This window comes from Drosophila takahashii, unplaced genomic scaffold (assembly GCF_030179915.1).
Source record: "Drosophila takahashii strain IR98-3 E-12201 unplaced genomic scaffold, DtakHiC1v2 scaffold_191, whole genome shotgun sequence".
Lineage (NCBI taxonomy): Eukaryota > Metazoa > Arthropoda > Insecta > Diptera > Drosophilidae > Drosophila > Drosophila takahashii.
Window position 1 is genome coordinate 13,800 of NW_027221690.1, and position 15,679 is coordinate 29,478.

The 15,679-nt window shown below is 40.7% G+C and overlaps 2 non-coding genes and 1 pseudogene across 2 annotated transcripts; all 3 read left to right on the plus strand.

Annotated features, from left to right (window-relative positions):
• The first annotated feature begins 776 nt into the window (after window positions 1-776).
• Window positions 777-2,771, plus strand: LOC138914445 (small subunit ribosomal RNA). The gene has a single exon (XR_011420296.1). It is a non-coding gene; the product is annotated as a small subunit ribosomal RNA (ribosomal RNA).
• A 622-nt stretch (window positions 2,772-3,393) lies between these two features.
• On the plus strand, window positions 3,394-3,572 carry LOC138914443 (5.8S ribosomal RNA). Its single transcript, XR_011420294.1, has one exon. It is a non-coding gene; the product is annotated as a 5.8S ribosomal RNA (ribosomal RNA).
• Window positions 3,573-3,970: 398 nt separating this feature from the next.
• On the plus strand, window positions 3,971-13,357 carry LOC123002475 (large subunit ribosomal RNA; annotated as a pseudogene).
• The last annotated feature ends 2,322 nt before the right edge of the window (window positions 13,358-15,679 follow it).

Here is a 15,679-nt window from a genome sequence, read left to right on the forward strand (position 1 = left end):
TTTCTTAAATGAAATTAAGACTTGGCTACGCGGTTAATATTATAAACCCATGATAATAAGTGAAACAGAGGTCAAGTTTCTATTATATATAGAATAACAAATTGTTTCCGACTTTTATCGTTAATCTTTGGTGGCAGGTATATATGATAATTTATATTAAATTATTATATCCCCTGTCGTTTGGGCAGAGTATCGCTTGCCGGTACAATGTGTTTACAAAAAGCATTATAATAAAATATAATTGCAATATTAGTGATCAAAATAATTTCATATGCGCTCGGTTTTATATCATATATTACCAGAGAGTTATATGGAAAAGATAAATTTTAAATTTATCATCAAAATGCAAATGATTTAACTCAATATTTATATTGGTTAAACAAAAATTGTACATGTGTGGATACAATAATTATGTATGTTGAACAAAAATGATATTTTAGAATGAAATATGTATATATAATATAATAAAAACTTATAGAAAGAACAATATATATTGAAAATTGTGTTATAAAAAAGTTGTACTTTTTCTTTAACATCAATTATAAACTTGTTATATTAGTGGCGAAACAAGTAAAAATTAAAGAACGTATACGAATGCCATATAAAAATGGCCGTATTCGAATTAAAATAGAATTATTTCACAAAGCAAAAAAAAAATATTGAATTAAAATCAATATTTAAGAAAAACCGAACATATAAAATGGAAATAAAATCTATTATATTTATATTACTAATTTCTATTCAAAAAATATGAATGAAATATGAACGAAAACATTATTCTGGTTGATCCTGCCAGTAGTTATATGCTTGTCTCAAAGATTAAGCCATGCATGTCTAAGTACACACGAATTAAAAGTGAAACCGCAAAAGGCTCATTATATCAGTTATGGTTCCTTAGATCGTTAACAGTTACTTGGATAACTGTGGTAATTCTAGAGCTAATACATGCAATTAAAACATGAACCTTATGGGACATGTGCTTTTATTAGGCTAAAACCAAGCGATCGCAAGATCGTTATATTGGTTGAACTCTAGATAACATGCAGATCGTATGGTCTTGTACCGACGACAGATCTTTCAAATGTCTGCCCTATCAACTTTTGATGGTAGTATCTAGGACTACCATGGTTGCAACGGGTAACGGGGAATCAGGGTTCGATTCCGGAGAGGGAGCCTGAGAAACGTCTACCACATCTAAGGAAGGCAGCAGGCGCGTAAATTACCCACTCCCAGCTCGGGGAGGTAGTGACGAAAAATAACAATACAGGACTCATATCCGAGGCCCTGTAATTGGAATGAGTACACTTTAAATCCTTTAACAAGGACCAATTGGAGGGCAAGTCTGGTGCCAGCAGCCGCGGTAATTCCAGCTCCAATAGCGTATATTAAAGTTGTTGCGGTTAAAACGTTCGTAGTTGAACTTGTGCTTCATACGGGTAGTACAACTTACAATTGTGGTTAGTACTATACCTTTATGTATGTAAGCGTATTACCGGTGGAGTTCTTATATGTGTTTAAATACTTGTATTTTTTCATATGTTCCTCCTATTTAAAAACCTGCATTAGTGCTCTTAAACGAGTGTTATTGTGGGCCGGTACAATTACTTTGAACAAATTAGAGTGCTTAAAGCAGGCTTCAAATGCCTGAATATTCTGTGCATGGGATAATGAAATAAGACCTCTGTCTGCTTTCATTGGTTTTCAGATCAAGAGGTAATGATTAATAGAAGCAGTTTGGGGGCATTAGTATTACGACGCGAGAGGTGAAATTCTTGGACCGTCGTAAGACTAACTTAAGCGAAAGCATTTGCCAAAGATGTTTTCATTAATCAAGAACGAAAGTTAGAGGTTCGAAGGCGATCAGATACCGCCCTAGTTCTAACCATAAACGATGCCAGCTAGCAATTGGGTGTAGCTACTTTTATGGCTCTCTCAGTCGCTTCCCGGGAAACCAAAGCTTTTGGGCTCCGGGGGAAGTATGGTTGCAAAGCTGAAACTTAAAGGAATTGACGGAAGGGCACCACCAGGAGTGGAGCCTGCGGCTTAATTTGACTCAACACGGGAAAACTTACCAGGTCCGAACATAAGTGTGTAAGACAGATTGATAGCTCTTTCTCGAATCTATGGGTGGTGGTGCATGGCCGTTCTTAGTTCGTGGAGTGATTTGTCTGGTTAATTGCGATTAAGATAGAGACTCAAATATATTAAATAGATATCTTCAGGATTATGGTGTTGAAGCTTATATAGCCTTCATTCATGGTGGCAGTAAAATGTTTATTGTGTTTGAATGTGTTTATATAAGTGGAGCCGTACCTGTTGGTTTGTCCCATTATAAGGACACTAGCTTCTTAAATGGACAAATTGCGTCTAGCAATAATGAGATTGAGCAATAACAGGTCTGTGATGCCCTTAGATGTCCTGGGCTGCACGCGCGCTACAATGAAAGTATCAACGTGTATTTCCTAGACCGAGAGGTCCGGGTAAACCGCTGAACCACTTTCATGCTTGGGATTGTGAACTGAAACTGTTCACATGAACTTGGAATTCCCAGTAAGTGTGAGTCATTAACTCGCATTGATTACGTCCCTGCCCTTTGTACACACCGCCCGTCGCTACTACCGATTGAATTATTTAGTGAGGTCTCCGGACGTGATCACTGTGACGCCTTGTGTGTTACGGTTGTTTCCGCAAAAGTTGACCGAACTTGATTATTTAGAGGAAGTAAAAGTCGTAACAAGGTTTCCGTAGGTGAACCTGCGGAAGGATCATTATTGTATAATATCCTTACCGTTAATAAAAAAATTTGTTAATACAAATTTAATACAAATTACCAATATATATATATATATACATAATAATTATAATAATAATTATACCAAAAATATGATCTTAAAAGTAAAAGATCAAATAAATTTCGAACAAGCAAATCGAAATATTGTAATAATTTAATATTATTACAAATAAATTAAATAGAAACAAACATAAAATTCGAACAAGCAAATCGAATTATTAATATAATAAAATATATTTTATATATTTATTATAAACTTTTGTGTGTATATGGACCATAATATACACGCGTTGCGAGATGTATTGGCCAACTAATTTGATGATGATCATACATTGGATAATGCAACAACCTAAAATATACAATGTTGTACCTGGTTTCAGGTTAATGTTTTATATAAATTATCAATATATGTTAACAAACAAATGCCATTACAAATAATACTTTGATATATATTGTTTATATAAAACTAAGACATTTCGCAGCATTTATTTTAGGTATATAAATACATTTATTGAAGGAATTGATATATGCCAGTAAAATGGTGTATTTTTAATTTCTTTCAATAAAAACATATTTGACCAAATTTAAAACCAATATTATAAAACTCTAAGCGGTGGATCACTCGGCTCATGGGTCGATGAAGAACGCAGCAAACTGTGCGTCATCGTGTGAACTGCAGGACACATGAACATCGACATTTTGAACGCATATCGCAGTCCATGCTGTTATGTACTTTAATTAATTTTATAGTGCTGCTTGGACTACATATGGTTGAGGGTTGTAAGACTATGCTAATTAAGTTGTTTATACAAATTTTATAATAAATTTTATAAGCATATGGTATATTATTGGATAAAAATAATTAATTATTTTATTCATAATATTAACAAATATATATGAAAAACATTATCTCACAATAGTAATTAAACTTTGAGAAAAACGAAGAGGAATATTTTCTTTTTCAATCAAATAATACTGAGAAATGTCTAGCATAAAATATTATCTAGAATTGTCTCTTATTAATGATTTGAAATATGAAAAACGTTGACAATATTATTATTCTTCGTTAATTCGTTACAAATAAATGCCATTAATATATATATACGTCAGCTTTAAACGAATTTAATAAAATGTTTTATCATTATATATAAAGAATTAATTGCAAATAAAAGTTATATACAACCTCAACTCATATGGGACTACCCCCTGAATTTAAGCATATTAATTAGGGGAGGAAAAGAAACTAACAAGGATTTTCTTAGTAGCGGCGAGCGAAAAGAAATCAGTTCAGCACTAAGTCACTTTGTCTATATGGCAAATGTGAGATGCAGTGTATGGAGCGTCAATATTCTAGTATGAGAAATTAACGATTTAAGTCCTTCTTAAATGAGGCCATTTACCCATAGAGGGTGCCAGGCCCGTATAACGTTAATGATTACTAGATGATGTTTCCAAAGAGTCGTGTTGCTTGATAGTGCAGCACTAAGTGGGTGGTAAACTCCATCTAAAACTAAATATAACCATGAGACCGATAGTAAACAAGTACCGTGAGGGAAAGTTGAAAAGAACTCTGAATAGAGAGTTAAACAGTACGTGAAACTGCTTAGAGGTTAAGCCCGATGAACCTGAATATCCGTTATGGAAAATTCATCATTAAAATTGTAATATTTAAACAATATTATGATAATAGTGTGCATTTTTTCCATATAAGGACATTGTAATCTATTAGCATACCAAATTTATCATAAAATATAACTTATAGTTTATTCAAATTAAATTGCTTGCATTTTAACAGAATAAATGTTATTAATTTGATAAAGTGCTGATAGATTTATATGAATACAGTGCGTTAATTTTTCGGAATTATATAATGGCATGATTATCATTGATTTTTGTGTTTATTATATGCACTTGTAGGATTAACAATGCGAAAGATTCAGGATACCTTCGGGACCCGTCTTGAAACACGGACCAAGGAGTCTAACATATGTGCAAGTTATTGGGATATAAACCTAATAGCGTAATTAACTTGACTAATAATGGGATTAGTTTTTTAACTATTTATAGCTAATTAACACAATCCCGGGGCGTTCTATATAGTTATGTATAATGATATTTATATTATTTATGCCTCTAACTGGAACGTACCTTGAGCATATATGCTGTGACCCGAAAGATGGTGAACTATACTTGATCAGGTTGAAGTCAGGGGAAACCCTGATGGAAGACCGAAACAGTTCTGACGTGCAAATCGATTGTCAGAATTGAGTATAGGGGCGAAAGACCAATCGAACCATCTAGTAGCTGGTTCCTTCCGAAGTTTCCCTCAGGATAGCTGGTGCATTTTAATATTATATAAAATAATCTTATCTGGTAAAGCGAATGATTAGAGGCCTTAGGGTCGAAACGATCTTAACCTATTCTCAAACTTTAAATGGGTAAGAACCTTAACTTTCTTGATATGAAGTTTAAGGTTATGATATAATGTGCCCAGTGGGCCACTTTTGGTAAGCAGAACTGGCGCTGTGGGATGAACCAAACGTAATGTTACGGTGCCCAAATTAACAACTCATGCAGATACCATGAAAGGCGTTGGTTGCTTAAAACAGCAGGACGGTGATCATGGAAGTCGAAATCCGCTAAGGAGTGTGTAACAACTCACCTGCCGAAGCAACTAGCCCTTAAAATGGATGGCGCTTAAGTTGTATACCTATACATTACCGCTAAAGTAGATGATTTATATTACTTGTGATATAAATTTTGAAACTTTAGTGAGTAGGAAGGTACAATGGTATGCGTAGAAGTGTTTGGCGTAAGCCTGCATGGAGCTGCCATTGGTACAGATCTTGGTGGTAGTAGCAAATAATCGAATGAGACCTTGGAGGACTGAAGTGGAGAAGGGTTTCGTGTGAACAGTGGTTGATCACGAGTTAGTCGGTCCTAAGTTCAAGGCGAAAGCCGAAAATTTTCAAGTAAAACCAAAAACGCAATATATACAAATCAAGCTAATATAATATACTTGAATAATTTTGAACGAAAGGGAATACGGTTCCAATTCCGTAACCTGTTGAGTATCCGTTTGTTATTAAATATGGGCCTCGTGCTCATCCTGGCAACAGGAACGACCATAAAGAAGCCGTCGAGAGATATCGGAAGAGTTTTCTTTTCTGTTTTATAGCCGTACTACCATGGAAGTCTTTCGCAGAGAGATATGGTAGATGGGCTAGAAGAGCATGACATATACTGTTGTGTCGATATTTTCTCCTCGGACCTTGAAAATTTATGGTGGGGACACGCAAACTTCTCAACAGGCCGTACCAATATCCGCAGCTGGTCTCCAAGGTGAAGAGTCTCTAGTCGATAGAATAATGTAGGTAAGGGAAGTCGGCAAATTAGATCCGTAACTTCGGGATAAGGATTGGCTCTGAAGATTGAGATAGTCGGGCTTGATTGGGAAACAATAACATGGTTTATGTGCTCGTTCTGGGTAAATAGAGTTTCTAGCATTTATGTTAGTTACTTGTTCCCCGGATAGTTAGTTACGTAGCCAATTGTGGAACTTTCTTGCTAAAATTTTTAAGAATACTAATTGGGTCAAACCAATTAGTTCTTATTAATTATAACGATTATCAATTAACAATCAATTCAGAACTGGCACGGACTTGGGGAATCCGACTGTCTAATTAAAACAAAGCATTGTGATGGCCCTAGCGGGTGTTGACACAATGTGATTTCTGCCCAGTGCTCTGAATGTCAAAGTGAAGAAATTCAAGTAAGCGCGGGTCAACGGCGGGAGTAACTATGACTCTCTTAAGGTAGCCAAATGCCTCGTCATCTAATTAGTGACGCGCATGAATGGATTAACGAGATTCCTACTGTCCCTATCTACTCACAGTCGATTTTGGATTGCTCGAGTGAGCAGACGTGTGTTTTCGTGCGCTCCGTTAGTTAATTCAAAACAACAGTCCCCGGTTAGCTACATAGCTGAAACTAGCACCAAAATTCGTGTTTATTGCCTGTGAAAACGTTTTCGTTTTCTGCATGAAAAACTGTGCGGTTGAGTGATATTTCGCGTTTTTTCATTTTGTGAATTTTGTTTTCATATTGCCTCATTTAGGCATATTTTTATTTGACAGTTGTCTGAAAGGTAATTGTGACTTTTCTATTTGTCATATATTTGGTACGGAAATTGGACAAAGGTGTGTGACTTTGATAAGTGGTTCGAGCATTGGAATTTCAGCAAATCAGCTGATTGGGATACCAGATCAGCAAAATAGAGTCGGGGTTCCATCCAATATGGATGTTAGCGAGTCTGGGAGTGAACATGGGAGCAGCCGCAGTTCAGCCCGTGGAAGGACCGTGCGCGCTAGGAAAACGCAGTATGGGCCGCCGAGAGATGCATCACGGGCAAAGGTTCCAGCTATTGGTGGGACAAAGGACACGCCAGTGTCTTTAGATGAAGAAAATGAGCCATTATGGATGGAGATGCCGAGTGCTGCTGCGATTGCCGCAAGTTCAGCTGACCCTGTGAATGCTGCTCTGAACGCCGCTGAAAACGCCGCTGCGACTATTGACGCCCCAGATACTGCACCCATTGTTACCCCAGATATTCCGGTAGTCTCCATCATGGAGAAGGTAAAGATGGGAAGCGGTGCCATAGCACGAGAATTGGCGGACATCCGGACCTCGTTCGCGAAAGTATTGGTTGCCTCGACGACCAGCTCAAAACTGGCTGGAAAAATCCAGAATAATTTCAACAGGTATGAGGAGATTATCAGTGCTATGATGATTCACATTGGAGTCCTCGAGGATCGTGCAAGCAGACAACCAACGCCACACCGTCGTCTCGGCTGCCTCCTATGCAACTACTGCTGCAAGAGGCGCGCATCTTGTTGCCAACCTGCTCCCCCCGTAGCCGCACCACGGAGCGTGAACATTCGCGAAACGTGGTCAGCGGTCGTTGCCGGCGACGATCCCACCCTCTCGGGAAGGCAGATTGCGGACAAAATCCGCAAGGAGGTTGCGCCCGCCCTGGGCGTTAGGGTTCATGAGGTGCGTGAGCTGAAGAGAGGCGGTGCTATTATTCGCACGCCATCTCGAGCAGAAATGACCAAAGTTGTCGCATCTGCAAAGTTCGCTGAGGTGGCCTTAAGGTGTCGAGAAATCCGATTATAAAACCTCGGGTGATTGTGCAAGACGTTGACACCACCATAGGACACGAGGAATTTATGCTGGAACTCAAGAGAAAAACTTTGAGGATTGGTCGATGAAGCAGTTTCAGAAAGCGGTGGTTTTGACCACAAAGCCCTGGTCTACTGCCAACGGTGCCACAATTAACGTGACACTGGAAGTAGACGACCAGGCGCTGAGCCTTCTAGATGGTGGCAGAGTTTACATCAAGTGGTTCTCTTATCGCTGTCGGCGGCAAGTGCGCACCTACGCTTGCATAATTGCCTGGATTCGACCACAAGATTGACAACTGCAGGTATACGAAGCAGGTCTGCCGTCAGTGCGGACAGGATGGCCACAAAGCGGTACAATGTTGTAACCCGGTGGATTGCCGTAACTGCCGGCATAAAGGGCTTCCCTCAGGACATTATATGCTCTCGGGAGGTTGCCCGATATACGGCGCGGTGATAGCAAGGGTGCAAGCTAGACATTAATATGTTCAGCTTCATCCAAGCAAATTGTGGCAAAGGCCGTTGCGCTTTCATCGAGCTTGCCAAGCAGGTGAGAGATGCTGGCCACCTGTTCGCACTAGTCCAGGAGCCCTACGTGGACACAGCTGGAAGAATGACTGGACTCCCTGGAGGGATGAGGGTCTTCGCAGACAAGAGGAGGAAAGCCGCAATCATAGTGGATGATGCAAATGCCATCTGCATGCCCATCGAGAGCCTGACGACGGAGTACGGAGTGTGCGTGAGTGTCACGGGAAGATACGGCACTATCTTTCTGGCCTCCGCATACTGCCGGCATAGAGCTGCTCTGGAGCCCTACACCGACTACCTGGATTCGGTCCTGCTGCTGGCCAGCACGACACCGACAATCCTTGGAATAGATGCTAACGCCGTGTCCCCCATGTGGTTTAGTAAATCTCCACCCAACTCTGGAGATAGTCATCGTCGCGAACGGGGACAGCACTTGACCGAGTGGATCATTGCAAGCGGTGCCTGTGTGCTCAACACAGCCAGCCAGGTGTTCACGTTCGATAATATTCGCTCCAGTAGTGATATCGACGTGACCTTCGCCAACGACGCAGCGCGAGCATGGGCTATGTTCGAATGGAGAGTCGACTTCTGGGATCTCAGTGACCACAACATTATCACTGTTGAGGTTACTCCAGATCCCAATAGGGCCGTTGAGAGCCTAGCTCCGGTACCGCAATGGAGACTCTCCAATGTAAGTTGGCGAAGATTCGGTGAGGAGCTAAGGAGTGCAGCAAGAGGTCTCGAGGAACTGGAGGAATCGCCGTTGGACGAACGAGTGTCTGCCCTCCGCTCTACCGTACAGGACGTGTGCGACAGAGTGATGGGGCGCAGGATGCCTGCAGAAAGGAGAAAAGTAATATGGTGGAATCCTGAACTGAGTACCAAACGCCAAGAGGTTCGGAGACTGAGGCGGAGGCTGCAGGAAGCTCGTCGGAGTGGTACCGATGATGCTGTGCAACTTGTTGCTGGTCTGAGGCTTGCTTCAGCCCAGTACAAGAAGCTTATCCTGACGACAAAGGAGCAAAACTGGCGGGACTTCGTGGGACGGCACAAAGATGATCCATGGGGGCACGTCTACCGAATATGCCGAGGCCGGAAGAAGACAACCGATCTCGGATGTCTTCGGTCGAACGGCGCGCTTATCGTAAATTGGCTCGACTGCGCAAACGTGCTTCTTCGCCACTTCTTTCCAGTTGCGGAGTCGACTGCACGCGTGGACGTACACCCTGGTGCCCCGCCAATTCTCGAATCCTTCGAGGTGGCGACCTGCGTCTCCAGGCTGAAAAGTCGGAGATCTCCGGGTATGGATGGCATCACGGGTGGCATCGTCAAGGAGGTATGGCGTGCCATTCCGGAGCACCTGACGTCGCTGTACTCTCGATGCCTCTCGGAAGGATACTTCCCTGACGAGTGGAACACCCGAGAGTGATACCGCTGGTAAAGGGGCCCGATAAGGACGGGAGCGATCCTTCGTCCTATCGTGGCATATGCCTTTTGCCAGTGTTCGGAAAGGTGCTCGAAGGACTCATGGTGAATCGACTCAAGGATGTGCTACCGGATGGCTGCAGATGGCAATTTGGATTTCGGCCTGGACGCTGCGTGGAGGATGCCTGGAGGCATGCCACAACCACAGTTGACAACACCACGTCGCAATACGTCCTTGGAATTTTGTCGATTTCAAGGGAGCATTCGACAATGTGGAGTGGAGCGCAGTGCTCGATCGGCTTGTCGACGTCGGCTGTCGTGAGATAAGCTTGTGGAAAAGCTACTTCTCCGGCCGAAGGGCAAGCATCATCAGCAGGTATGAAGCAGCCACAGTCTCGGTTACACGGGGCTGCCCGCAAGGGTCCATTAGTGGTCCATTCATTTGGAACCTTCTGATGGATGTGCTGCTTCAGCGCCTAGAGCCACATTGTGCTGTGAGCGCGTATGCAGATGACTTGCTACTTTTCGTTGACGGGAATTCCCGTGCTGATCTGGAGCGAAAAGGCGAGCAGTTGATGAGCATCGTGGGAGCCTGGGGATCTGAAGTTGGAGTGAGCGTGTCCACCAGCAAGACGGCAATCATGTTGCTGAAAGGGAAGCTTTCGCAACGAAGGAGACCAACGGTGCGTTTTGCTGGAGCAAGCCTACCGTATGTCGAAAAATACCGGTACCTGGGCATCTTAGTCGGCGAGCGGTTGAGTTTCCTCCCGCATATCTCGGCAATTCGAGATCGGCTGACTGGAGTCGCCGCGGGGCTAGCACGGGTGCTTCGAGTCGATTGGGGACTCAGTTCCCGCGCAAAGAGGACCATATATAGGGGACTCATGATGCCATGTGCACTCTTTGGTGCCTCGGTCTGGTACAAGGCGGTGAGTAGGGGTAAATCCCTAAAACTCCTCACCTCGTGCCAGAGGACCATCCTTTTGGGATGCCTACCGGTATGCCGCACAGTGTCCACCGTGGCACTGCAGGTGCTTGCTGGTGCTCCTCCAATGGATCTTGACGCTCATCGGTCTGCTTTGAAGTTCAAACTACGGAAGGAAATCCCCCTGGATACCAACGACTGGCTGCATGGACTGGATATGACCGGGATGAACTGGAAGGACAAGATGGCTCTGCTAGACGAGCGTCTGCTAAATGAGTGGCAGCTCAGATGGGATAGCGCGGATCACGGGCATGTGACTCGCGAATTCTTCCCAGAGGCAGCGTTTGTCTACAAGAGGAAAGACTTTGTCTTTACTCTAAAAGCCGGATTCTTACTGACAGGACACGGGTCGCTAAACGCATTCTTACACGGCAGGACTCTCAGCACCACGACCGCATGCTCATGTGGGGAGGCTGACGAGAGCTGGCTTCACGTGTTATGTGAATGCCGGCTGTACAATGAATTGCGTGACCTCGATGCTCTCGGAATTGTCCAGGACCAGGGAAGATGGATCGTCGCGGGAGTAGTAGAGACCCCAGAACGGATGCGTCTCCTAGAAGTTTTCGCGGATGCTGCCTTTTTAAGGCGAAGGATGGCTACGACGGATGGAAGGAACCACAGGCGCTGGGCTCTAGCCCAACTCACCCCTGCTGTGTGGCTAGCGGCGAAGAATTCTACCACAGCTTGTCATAGCTTGTCGTAGGAGGCGACTAATATGGCATGGGTGCCCCATCCGAGCTTGTCGGAGCTTAAGGGGTGAGGCCTACCGAGCCTGTAATTTCGGTACCACGGGTTGAGCAGCTGTCCAAGGCTGCTCATTGAGGTTGGCCCCCATGTGGGAGTATCGTGGTGGCTGTGGTTGACACCCATATGCGGGTAGAGCCTTCGGGTTCGACGTGGAGTTGCGTCATACAACTCGGGTGCTGTGACCCAAAGATCAGTAGGGATTTAGATAGATCCCGCTCCTCAGCAAGGGGGAATGCTTGCCCGACAAGTAAGCATTCGAATTGCTACCGGGGTGGTTGCTATGTACATAGCTATAGCTTCTAGTCCGGGGCGTTGGTCTGGCGCTTAACCTAGACACATTGCACTATACACTCACTTGTGGGTGTATAAGAGTGCCGTGGTTGTAATCCCTTCAGTGTGGAACACGCCACGTTAAATAAGCTTCGGAGGGATCCGATGGACACCTGTCCCTATCTACTATCTAGCGAAACCACAGCCAAGGGAACGGGCTTGGAATAATTAGCGGGAAAGAAGACCCTTTTGAGCTTGACTCTAATCTGGCAGTGTAAGGAGACATAAGAGGTGTAGAATAAGTGGGAGATATTAGACTTCGGTTTGGTATCGTCAATGAAATACCACTACTCTTATTGTTTCCTTACTTACTTGATTAAATGGAACGTGTATCATTTCCTAGCCATTATACGGATATATTTATTATATCTTATAGTTTTGGGTTTTGATGCAAGACTCTTGATAAAAGTATCACGAGTTTGTTATATAATCGCAAACAAATTCTTTAATAAAACGGTGCATTTATGTATTTTTGATTTGAAAATTTGGTATAACTCCAATTACTCAGGTATGATCCAATTCAAGGACATTGCCAGGTAGGGAGTTTGACTGGGGCGGTACATCTCTCAAATAATAACGGAGGTGTCCCAAGGCCAGCTCAGTGCGGACAGAAACCACACATAGAGCAAAAGGGCAAATGCTGACTTGATCTCGGTGTTCAGTACACACAGGGACAGCAAAAGCTCGGCCTATCGATCCTTTTGGTTTAAAGAGTTTTTAACAAGAGGTGTCAGAAAAGTTACCATAGGGATAACTGGCTTGTGGCGGCCAAGCGTTCATAGCGACGTCGCTTTTTGATCCTTCGATGTCGGCTCTTCCTATCATTGTGAAGCAAAATTCACCAAGCGTTGGATTGTTCACCCATGCAAGGGAACGTGAGCTGGGTTTAGACCGTCGTGAGACAGGTTAGTTTTACCCTACTAATGACAAAACGTTGTTGCGACAGCATTCCTGCGTAGTACGAGAGGAACCGCAGGTACGGACCAATGGCACAATACTTGTTCGAGCGAACAGTGGTATGACGCTACGTCCGTTGGATTATGCCTGAACGCCTCTAAGGTCGTATCCGTGCTGGACTGCAATGATAAATAAGGGGCAATTTGCATTGTATGGCTTCTAAACCATTTAAAGTTTATAATTTACTTTATAAACGACAATGGATGTGATGCCAATGTAATTTGTAACATAGTAAATTGGGAGGATCTTCGATCACCTGATGCCGCGCTAGTTACATATAAAAGCATTATTTAATACAATGACAAAGCCTAGAATCAATTGTAAACGACTTTTGTAACAGGCAAGGTGTTGTAAGTGGTTTAGCATCTGACTTACTGCGATCCACTGAAGCTTATCCTTTGCTTGATGATTCGATAATAAACATAAATTTAATTGTGTTTATTTTGTTTGGCTTTTTTCAGTCAGAATATATAAAATATATATATATAAAATAATAATTATATTTAAATAAATTTTATTTAAATATATTTAACAATGGTAGCCATATGTATCGTCATCCTATTAGTGACGCGTATAAAAATATTCTAAGTCCGAACATGCAAATAAGAGACATATGCAAGTATATGTACTTCTTAAGGTAGCCAACTGAATCGTCATCCTATTAGTGACGTGTATACAAATATTCTAAGTCCGAACATACAAGTAAGAGACATATGCAAGTATATGTACCTCTTAAGGTAGCCAACTGAATCGTCATCCTATTAGTGACGCGTATAAAAATATTCTAAGTCCGAACATCAATAAGAGACTATGCAAGTAATGTACCTCTTAAGGTAGCCAACTGAATCGTCATCCTATTAGTGACGTGTATAAAAATATTCTAAGTCCGAACATGCAAGTAAGAGACATATGCAAGTATATGTACCTCTTAAGGTAGCCAACTGAATCGTCATCCTATTAGTGACGCGTATAAAAATATTCTAAGTCCGAACATGCAAATAAGAGACATATGCAATATATGTACCTCTTAAGGTAGACAACTGAATCGTCATCCTATTAGGTGACGTGTATAAAAATATTCTAAGTCCGAACATACAAGTAAGAGACATATGCAAGTATATGTACTCTTAAGGTAGCCAACTGAATCGTCTCCTATTAGTGACGTGTATAAAAAATATTCTAAGTCCGAACATACAAGTAAGAGACATATGCAAGTATATTAAAAAATACCTCTTAAGGTAGCCACTGAATCGTCATCCTATTAGTGACGTGTATAAAAATATTCCAAGTCCAAACATGAGTTATATGGATATGAAAAATAATTTAAGTTCTAGTATGGATATGAAAAAAAATGAGTTATATGGATATGGGAAAAATAAAAAGTTCTAGTATGGATATGAAAAAAATTAGTTATGTTTATATGGGAAAAATAATAAGTTCTAGTATTTATATGAAAAAAAAAAATGAGTATATGGATATGGAAAAGATACAGAGTTTCTAGTATGATATGGAAAAATGAGTTATATGGATATGGGAAAAAATGATAAGTTCTAGTATGGATATGAAAAAATATTGAGTTATATGGATATTAAAGAAATAATAAGTTTCTAGTATGGATATGGAAAAAATGAGTTATATAGATATGGCAAAAAATTTAATGTTCTAGTATGGATATGAAAAAAAATTATTTATATGAATATGGGAAAATTTATAAGTTCTAGTATGGATATGGGAAAAATAATAAGTTCTAGTATGGATATAAAAAAATATTGATTATGTTTTATGGATATTAAGAAATAATAAGTTCTAGTATGGATATGGAAAAAAATTAGTTATATTGATATGCTAAATAATGAGTTATATGCATATGGGAAAAATACTAAGTTGTAGTATGGATATGGGAAGAATACTGAGTTCTAGTATGGATATGGGAAAATAATCAGTTCTAGTATGGATATGAAAAAATATGATTTTTGGATATTGAAGAGATAATAAGCTCTAGTATGGATATGGAAAAAAATTAATTATATTGTAATAGTAAATAATAAGTTATATGGATAGGAAAATTAGGTTCTAGTATGGATATGAAAAAATTAGTTCTATGGATATGGGAAAAATAAAAAGTTCTGGTATGGATATGGAAAAAATATTAAGTTATATGGATATTAAAGAATAATAAGTTCTAGTATGGATATGGAAATAAAATGAGTTATATAGATATGGCAAAAATATAATGTTCTAGTATGGATATGAAAAAAATTAGTTATATGAATATGGAAAATTTATAAGTTCTAGTATGGATATGGGAAAAAGAATAAGTTCTAGTATGGATATGAAAAAATATTGAGTTTATATGAATATTAAAGAAATAATAAGTTCTAGTATGAATATGGAAAATATTATTTATATTGATATGGTAAATAAGATTTATATGGATATGGGATAAATACTAAATTCTAGTGTGGATATGGAAAAACGAGTTATATGGATATGGGAAAAATAATAAGTTCAAGTATGGATAATGGAAAAAAATTAGTTTAATAGTTATAGGTATGGAAAAAAATTATTATATAGATATAGAACAAAAAATAATTATATGGATATGGTGGCATCAGTACGAAATATGCCCAATTTACATACACCGGAGCCGCAGTACGATAATACCCAATATTTAGACGTCGTGGCCAAAAACATATATAGGGAGGCAGTGCTCGCCGACCGGTTGTATTGTTCAAA